Raw genomic sequence first — 10,389 nt, forward strand, 5'->3', positions numbered from 1 at the left:
ATGCTCCAAATACAAAGGCACCTACATACATAAAAGAAACCTTAACAAAGCTCAAAGCACACATTGTACCTCACACAATAATAGTAGGAGATTTCAACACCCCACTCTCATCAATGGACAGATCATGGAAACAGAAATTAAAAAGAGACATAGACAGACTAAGAGAAGTCATGAACCAAATGGACTTAACAGATATTTATAGAACATTCTATCCTAAAACAAAAGGATATACCTTCTTCTCGCCACCTCATGGTATTTTCTCCAAAATTAACCATATAATCGGTCACAAAACAGTCCTCAACAGATACAGAAAGATAGAAATAATTCCATGGGTTGGGGATTTAGCTCAGTGGTAGAGCGCTTGCCTAGCAAGCACAAGGCCCTGGGTTCGGTTCCCAGCTCTGAAAAAAAAAAAAAGAAATAATTCCATGCGTCCTATCAGACCACCACAGGCTAAAGCTGGTCTTCAATAACAATAAGGGAAGAACGCCCACATATATATGGAAGTTGAACAATGTTCTACTCAATGATAACCTGGTCAAGGAAGAAATAAAGAAAGAAATTAAAGACTTCTTAGAATTTAATGAAAATGAAGGTACAACATACCCAAACTTATGGGACACAATGAAAGCTGTGCTAAGAGGAAAGTTCTGAGTGCCTGCAGAAAGAAACAGGAAAGAGCATATGTCAGCAGCCTGACAGCACACCTAAAAGCTCTAGAACAAAAAGAAGCAAACACACCCAGGAGGAGTAGAAGTCAGGAAATAATCAAACTCAGGCTGAAATCAACCAAGTAGAAACAAAAAGGACCATAGAAAGAATCAACAGAACCAAAAGCTGGTTCTTTGAGAAAATCATCAAGATAGATAAACCCTTAGCCAAACTAACGAGAGGACACAGAGAGTGCATCCAAATTAACAAAATCAGGCACGAAAAGGGAGACAAAATAACAGAATCAGAGGAAATTAAAAAAATCATCAGATCCTACTACAAAAGCCTATATTCAATAAAACTTGAAAATCTGGAGGGAATGGACAATTTCCTAGACAGATACCAGGTACTGAAGTTAAATCAGGAACAGATTTAACTGTTTAAACCATTTAAACAACACCATAACTCCTAAAGAAATAGAAGCAGTCATTGAAATTCTCCCAACCAAAAAGACCCAGGTCCAGATGTGTTCAGTGCAGAATTCTATCAGACCTTCATAGAAAACCTCATATTAATACTATCTAAACTATTTCACAAAATTGAAACAGATGGAGCACTATTGAATTCATTCTATGAAGCCACAATTACTCTTATATGTAAACCACACAAAGACCTAACAAAGATAGAGACCTTCAGACCAATTTCCCTTGTGAATATTATGCAAAAATACTAAATAAAATTTTTGCAAACCAAATCCGAGAGCACATCAAAACAATCATCCATCATGATCAAGTAGACTTCATCCCAGGTATGCAGGGATGGTTTAGTATGTGGAAAATCATCAACATAATCCACTATATAAACAAACTAAAAGATAAGAATCACATGATCATTTCATTAGATGTAGAGAATGCATTTGACAAAATTCAACACCCCTTCATGATAAAAGTCCTGGAAAGAACAGGAATTCATGGTCCATACCTAAACATAGTAAAAGTCATATACAGCAAACCAGTAGCTAACATTAAACTAAATGGAGAGAAACTTGAAGCAATCCCACTAAAATCAGGGACTAGACAAGGCTGCCCACTCTCTCCCTATTTATTCAATATAGTACTCAAAGTCCTAGCCAGAGCAATCAGACAACAAAAGGAGGTCAAGGGGATACAGATCGGAAAAGAAGAAGTCAAAATATCACTATTTGCAGATGATATGATTGTATATTTAAGTGTTCCCAAAAGTTCCACCAGAGAACTACTAAACCTGATAAACACCTTCAGCAAAGTGGCTGGGTATAAAATTAACTCAAATAAATCAGTAGCATTCCTCTACAAAAAGAGAAACAAGCTTAGAAAGAAATTAGGGAAACAGCACCCTTCATAATAGTCTCAAATAATATAAAGTACCTTGGTGTGACTTTCACTAAGCAAGTAAAAGATCTGTATGATAAGAACTTCAAGTCGCTGAAAAAAGAAATTGAAGAAGATCTCAGAAGATAGGAAGATCTCACATGCTCATGGATTGGCAGGATTAATATAGTAAAAATGGCCATTTTACCAAAAGCAATCTACAGAATCAATGCAATCCCCATCAAAATACCAATCCAATTCTTCAAAGAGTTAGACAGAACAATTTGCAAATTCATCTGGAATAACAAAAAACCCAGGATAGCTAAAACTATCCTCAACAATAAAAGGACTTCAGGGAATCACTATCCTTGAACTCAAGAAGTATTACAGAGAAATAGTGATAAAAACTGTATGGTATTGGTACAGGGACAGGCAGATGGACCAGTGAAATAATGAATTGAAAATCCAGAAATGAACCCACACACCTATGGTCACTTGATTTTTGACAAAGGAGTCAAAACCATCAAATGGAAAAAAGATAGCATTTTCAGCAAATGGTGCTGGTTCAACTGAAGGTCAGCATGTAGAAGAATGCAGATCGATCCATTCTTATCACCCTGTACAAAATAAAAGCTTAAGTCCACGTGGATCAAGGACCTCCACATCAAACCAGATACACTCAATCTAATAGAAGAAAAATGGGGAAGAACATCGAATATTTGGAAAGTTACAGGAAGAAAAACCATCAGAAACCAGGGAAAGCCAAGAGTTCTTATTCACTATCATTGAAATATAGAAGAGGTATGGCATAGACTTTAACACTTGTAGGAAGTTAAACACCTTATTTTCAGAATAGGAATAGAAACCCATAACAAAACATGATTAAAATGTGTTCATTTAATTTAATTTATTTTTTAAAAAGGATAACTCAGTCAATGAAAAACTAGCAAATATATGTATATATATATATGTATATACATGCACAAATATATATATATATTTGTATATATGACTATATATTATATTACACAATCAAAATCTTAAGTAGTATTACAGGTGAAATGGAAAATCAGAACCATGAAATAGAAGCAATTATGGGTAAAACTGACCTAAAGAGATTAGAATTATCTTTCTTGAGACAGGCTCTCTCTATAGTACCCTGGCTGACTTTCAACTCATGATCCTTCTATTTTAATCTCCCAAGTACTTGGGCTAGAAGCATTCCCACCTAATAATATCACTCAGTAGTGGAAAAAAGAAAATGATAGCCAACATATACATGACATGACTAGGAAAGAAGCATAAGTATGTACACTAGGACTTCACAGAGGTAAATAAAAGGTAAATAAATAGGAAAAGAGGACTAATTATGAAATAAGTTATTCCAGGAACAAACCAGGGAAAGCCGTATAAATGAGAATGTAGGGGCTTCTCTTTGTTCCCATATTCTCCATTTTATTTCCAAACCAAAATACTATTCTGCTTAGTATACTTAAAATTCCAAGACTTCTTTCTCTATTGTGAGGGCTAAAATCTTTCTATATCTTATTTTGAAATCTCAAAATCAAAGAGCATTTATAAAATAGATACTTTCCTTTCTTCTTTTTTTTAATGAGTCCTAGGCATGAAGCAGCTTTGGCCACTAAGCTAGGATCAAGGACTAGGATGAACAAAGGACTGCATCTGCTCTGCCCCTGACTGATATAAGAACTCTACCACCAACACGGTGCCTCTCTGCCCATTGCTAGGGGGGTAAAATAGGCATTTTCATAAGCAGAAAAAGTGTGTGGTACCTAAAACTTCACTTTAGGTACTGTAATTTTTTTCCCGGTAGAATTCATTTGTAAATTCAACAGATAGAACCTGTTGAGAACACCTCCAGTAGATAGGAACAGCCCCTGGTCAGGGTATGGGGACACCCATTGATCTCCATGTTTTTAACCCAGAAATGTTCCTGTATAAGGAAGAACCGGGACAGAAAATGGAACAGAGACTGAATGAAAGGCCAACCAGGGACTGCCCCACCTGGCGATCCATCATGTCTGCAGACACCAAGGCGGACACTGTAGCTATGGTCAAGAGGTGCTTGCTGACAGAAACCTAGTGTGTTTCTGAGGAAGTCCGGCCAGCAACTGACCAAAGTAGATGTGGATGCTTGGAGACAACCAAGAGACTGAGCTCAGGGAACCTGGTTGGGGAGCTGTCAGAAGGACTGGAGGAGAGAAGTGGGATTGCAACCCCTTTGGAAGAACAAAATAGGCTGGCCTGACCCCCCAGCTCTCGCAGAGACTAGAGCACCAACCAAGAAGCGTGCCTGGAGGGACTCATGGCTCCAGATACATATGTAGCAGAGGATGACCTTGCCTGACAGGAATGGCCGTTGGTCCTGGGGAGGCTTGATGCTCCAGTGCAGGGGGATGCTAGATTGGTGGGGTGGGAGAGTGTGGGTGGGGGAATACTCTCATAAGGGCAACGGAGATGGGGAAGGGCAGATGTGGGATGGGGGTTTAGTGAAGGTGTAAACGGGAAATAGGATATCATTTGACATGTAAATGAATGGAATGGTTAATAAAAAATAAAATAAAATAATAAATAAAATAAATAAATAAATAAATAAATAAATAAATAAATAAATAAATAAATAAATAGGCCAGGTGCACTGAGTATACCTGCATTTCCCTTTGAAGTCTATCCCCTGTCATTTATCTCAGCATCTCTAATCTAAGAGGCCTTATCATCTGGAGAGACTTTCAGTTTCATGGGATCTGCAACCTTGAGAAGAGCTGCACTTGTTGAAACAAGTGACTCTTGTCCCATAACAAATAAATAAACATGGGGTGATGATTTCTGCTCTAATTTTAGATTTGCTGTGTTCTGTGGCCCTTGATTTTAAATACTAACAAAAATATTTTTTACATATTTACATATAAATAACTAAATAATTAATGAACTAGTCCTGGTTTGACACCTGGCAATTCTGTCTTTCATGAATCCCCTATGTTTTACACTGACAGCCTGACTACATCGTGGCTCTGCCATTTTCATTTCCTTCAGTAAGAACGCATCTATATATAACTCTTTCATTTCCCAAATCTCATCCTTCCTACTAGTGATATTTGAGATGTAATTAGACAGGCCTGAAATTCCTAATTAACTTTTGAGACACATCTATGTCTCCTTTAAGTCTTTCCTTTTTGGAATTTACATTAAAATTTTAGGTTAAAAAATATTTGAATTAATTGTCTTGCTGTTGTTGAATAGTGCCCAGAAATCTTATTAGACAGCTCTTCCAAGATGCCCCAGAATTATACATTGTAGGTTCAAAATTGCAATTGTCATTTACTTAATACAAGAGCAAGAAACACTTCTGTGTGGTTATTTATGTTACTTGCTGCTGTACAATATTCTGTATGTTATGAGTTATCAGAAAGTAAGAACAAAATAGTAAAAAAATTCCTTTGTTTGTTTATTTGTTTATTTAATGCTGTGCTTGTTTTAATTGTGTTAGGGATATAAATTACAGTCTCGTGACTCCTAGGTAAAACTCTACTTAAGCCATCCTTCGAGTGAGAATCTTTATCATTCTTATATTTGTGTGATACACACACACACACACACACACACACACACACACACACACACACACACGCGCGCGCGCCACATGTGAGCAGATAGGAAGGAAAAAAAAGGTGTCATATTCGTTGGAACTAGACTTACAGTTAGATGGGAGCTTTAGCTGTGTGTGCCTTATATGAGTGCTGGGAGCTAAGTTCTGGTCATCTCTCTGCAAGAGCAGAAAGGGTACTTAACTACTTACTGAATCACTTACTAACCATCTCTAGTTTTATACCAGAAAAGGAAATTTTTTATTTGGCACCTGCTAAGCATTATATGAGTATTATACTCTAACATGCTTTAATTCTATAAAGATATAAACTAAAATTGTTAGTTTTCAAAACTTTAATTTTTAATTAAAATATAATTAAATCACTTTCTTTTTCCTCAAACTGGCCGTTTAGAACACGTTCTGTCAGATTCCTTATATATCTCTGTCGCAAACTAATTGCTTCCTCCAAAGTTACATGTATAAATTCACTGTTACATGTATTTATTCACACATGTATTATCATAGCTTGGCTCATTGATTTTCATTGCTTCTGTGCATATGTTCTTTTATGCTGATCACTTAGTACTTGACTATTCATTAAGAGGCTCATCACCTGAAGAAGCTACTCCTTCCCTCAGTAGTTTTCAGGTCTCTGAAGGTCCCTATGCAGGGGCGTGACCCTGTGAGATTTCCTCCCTTTTAACTTGGCATGTCTATTGATACCGGTACCATTCATATCTTGTTATTTTGAAGGCAGCCTGTTTCACAACAGATTCTAGTATTCTGGAGCTTACAGTCTCCACTCCTCCCCCTCCACATATCCCCTGAGTGGGATAGAGCAAGGGTCCAATGTTCCTTGCAGAAACCCCTGGTTTCAGGTAACTCTGGTTTCAGGTGATCTGACATCCTCTTCCAGATACTGGAGGCAACAGTCACACATGCACTACATAGGTGTACATGTAAACCAAACAATGAAATGCATAAAATAATAAACGACTACAGCAAAAACAATACTACTAGGAGTTTTAAAACTATAAACAGTGATCCACAGTGGTATGTTTCTCATCCAAGGCCAAAAAGCTGAAGCGGAATTTTTACTTTGGAAGTATGTTATTACAATTCAATTTATAACTATTAGGATAAAAGTGTGTTGCACACAACGTAACAGTCTATACAATAGCATTGGCCAACATTGTTAGGAAATGCCTTTTGATTTTGAAATTTCTCATCTCTCTGGTAGGTGACATTTGTGCAACATAAAAAATTCAAAAGAAGATCCACATCTAAAATGCGTGATATGACTACTGCTATCAGCACTTTGCAAGAACTGTATTATTAAATCATCTGGGAAACACAGCATGCTTTAAACACAGGTTATTCATCATGTGTGGATCTCATCTCTCATATCAGCAATGAGAGATGCGAGATAGAATTTACAGCACCTGTTAAATGAATTATCTATAGGAATGCCAGAAATGGAAGAAATTTGGAAATAGACTGAAATTGGGAGAATAATTTAAGTGTGTGTGTGCTTTGTATGTTTCACAAATCTTTCCTTTTTCAGATGATATTTTTCATCATTTTTTCCCCATGTGACATTATGGATGTTCCACACATCTTAAAGTACTTGTCACAATGGGCAATGCCATGACTTGAACTCGTTATTGTGACTATTAAATGGAAACCTGAAGATCAGTATTTCATCATAACCAGTTTGTAAATGGAAAGACAATAGAAGGGGAGCACCAAAAGCATCCGAAATACTCAGAGAAGCACAGGCTGCCTGTGTTAGGAGTCCCATAGAGATATGGAGACAATGTAATTCATAGAATTTAAATAAGGACATGTTTCAGTAACCAGTTAGAGTTCCCAAGAGCTATCATGCATATAATGTAAGTCATGTTGTGTGAACATTTCTATGCTAGGTTAATTTCTAACCAATTTACAGGTAATAAATTTTAGAGATCTGTATTCCAGTACTAACTTTAGTGTTCTTTCTTTAGAAAGGGAAATAAGTAACTTTAGGCTCAATGTAAAAAGTATGTAATGATAATTATTAATAATACTAATAAAATAAAAAAGTACAAAAATGTAAGTAGTTGGAGTTAATAATTACATTATTTAATGCTGTGGTTTGATTTTTACATAATTATTAAATAATAATGTGTTTCTTTGTTCAACAATCCACATCTGAATATTTTCTATTGACATGAAGAACAACAAATAAATTCCTATTTCTGGTTTAATGTGGGACAAGGCATTGTCCTAATTTCATATGGAAAACATTTATTCCTTAGTTTTTTTTTTTTATTTTTCTTGCATCTAGGTTTTGCCTCCATATGTGTGTCTGTGTGTACAAAACACATGTAGAATTTAAAGAAAAAAGAACAGTATCTTTACCTTTATTGTTTTTTAAAGATAGAATGCATATTTATGGGATGTCTAGTACAAAAGTTATGATAATTCAGACTGACAAGTAAGGTTTACTAAGTACTTTCCCTCTAAACTAAAGGACTTGAGTTCTGTCTCAGAATCCCTCAAAAACCTCTAGCAATTGATGTTCTCCTCCCTGCAGAAGACTGTTTCTCTGACTTTCTCTTAGTTGCTTATAGCCCATTGGGTAGAGTTGTGGTCTCCTGGGTTTGTCCTAGTCCATGCTAGCATTTTCTACTGTTGTCACTGTTTACCTCATGTTTAGGTAGAAAACACAGGCCAGGAATTTGAAAGAGCAAAGAGACTTTTATGGGATGGTGTAGAGATAGGAAGAGACAGAGGATATGATTTAATTTTATTATCACTTCAAAAAGTAAAATACAGAATTAAAAAATCACAGGCTGTCACTTTCTGTAGGGTAAACAGAATAATTAACAATAGCCTATAATGATTATGGGAAATATGGGACAGCACATTGATGAGCTCCAAAAGAAGTAACCCATTCTATCACTTGGCCTTTGTTGTTTCTTAAGTATCTGATAGAGTATTGTTTTCCCATTACTAATAACTCATTTTAAAACTTGCATATATATATATGATATCATATATATCATTCATATTTATCTCTATATATCTATCTTCTGTGGTTGTTGGCTTCCATATGGCTTTTTCTAATGGTATTTAATGAATTTATTTCTCTCTGTATTCTATACTGTACCATGCCCTCCCAATTATTCCATCTTAACACTGCCTACTCCATTTTTTAACTCTTTTTATATACCAATGTGTTTCATCTCAACTCCTTTAAAAGCCTCTTCTCATGGCACCTTAGTAATTTCATGACCTTCATGTATACTCTGAGTGAAATACACACACACACACACACACACACACACACACACACACACACACACCAAGTTTTAATTCTGGGATAAAACTATGATAATTGTCTTTACCGATCTATGTTACCACAATTAGAGTGATTATTTTATGGATTCTTTAATGTATTTGTCTTAGTTAAGGTTTTATTGCAGTGAAGAGACTCTATGACCACAGTAACTCTTATAAAAAGGAAAAATTTAGTTGGATTTGGTTTCAGTTTCAAAGATTAACCCATTTTTCATCATGGGAAAAGCATGCAACCTATATAGAAAGGAAAACATTTGCTGGAGTTTGGTTTCAGTTCTATATCTTTTTCATCATGGAAGAAAGCATGCAGTCTGTGGTGCCACAAAGGTGGACTTCTATATCTTGTTCTGAAAGAGCTTAGGAGCCACACTTCAAAGCCCAGCCCCAGACTTCAAAGTCTACCCCACAATGACACACTTTCTTCAACAAGGCCATATCTGCTCAAAAAAGGCCATACCTCTCAATACTGTCACTTCCTGTGGACCAAGCATTCAAACACATGAGTCTATGGGGGTCATGCCAATTAAAACTAGCACATTCTACTCGCTGACTTCCATAGGCTCGTAGCCATAACATAAGGTAAAATGCATTTATTCCACCTTCAAAACTCTCCACATTCTATTACAGTCTGAACAATGTTTGAAAGTCCAAAAATTCAAAGTCTCTTCTGAGATCCATCTAATCTGTTAACAGTAATCCCCTATAAAATCTAAAAGCAGATCAAATACTTTCCACATACAATGACACATTACTGCTCCAAAAGGAAGCACGAAGAAGATACCAGAAGATAGAAAGATCTTCCATGCTAACGGATTGAGAGGATTAACATAGTAAAGATGCCCATCCTAATAAAGCAGCCTATAGATTCAATGTAACCCTCATCAAAATCCCAATACAATTATTCATAGATCTTGAAAAAACAATTTTTAGGGTCATATGTGTCTTATTATTTCACTGCTATAAAGAGACACCATGACCAAAGCACTCTTATAAAGGAAAACATTTGATTGGGACTGGTCCTTCAAAACTCTGCATCTTCACTAGCTTTGTTTACTACAAAGCTTCTTTCTTGTGGGCTGGTTCCACTCCCTGTTAGCAGCTTCCCTTGGCAGGTGTTAGTGGCTCTGGAATTGCTCACCTCTTGGAGTCTCCCAGACAAGCCACCCTTTACCTTAATAGGGGTTGAAGAAAGCTACTGAGGCCAGGTCTGTCACAGGAGTCATCTTGCTTGGAGACCCAGAGAGGCCACTGTTGTGAGGCTGTGAAAGTAAAGTAGCACTATTAGGTGTAGCCTTATTGGAGTATATCTTACTTTGTTGGAATATGTGTGGCTTTGTTGAAGTAGGTGTGCCCTTGTTGGATCAGGTGTGACTTTGTTGGAGGAAGTGTGTCACTGTGGGGTGGGCTTTGAGGTCCCAGGATCTCCTACTAATTCTTACT

At 36.4% G+C, this 10,389-nt stretch overlaps 1 non-coding gene across 1 annotated transcript; it reads right to left on the bottom strand.

Annotated features, from left to right (window-relative positions):
* Positions 1 to 3,609: 3,609 nt before the first annotated feature.
* On the bottom strand, positions 3,610 to 3,753 carry LOC116890508. Its single transcript, XR_004386692.1, has one exon. It is a non-coding gene; the product is annotated as a small nucleolar RNA SNORA48 (small nucleolar RNA).
* Positions 3,754 to 10,389: the final 6,636 nt, after the last annotated feature.

Source organism: Rattus rattus, chromosome 1, assembly GCF_011064425.1.
Source record: "Rattus rattus isolate New Zealand chromosome 1, Rrattus_CSIRO_v1, whole genome shotgun sequence".
Taxonomy (NCBI): domain Eukaryota; kingdom Metazoa; phylum Chordata; class Mammalia; order Rodentia; family Muridae; genus Rattus; species Rattus rattus.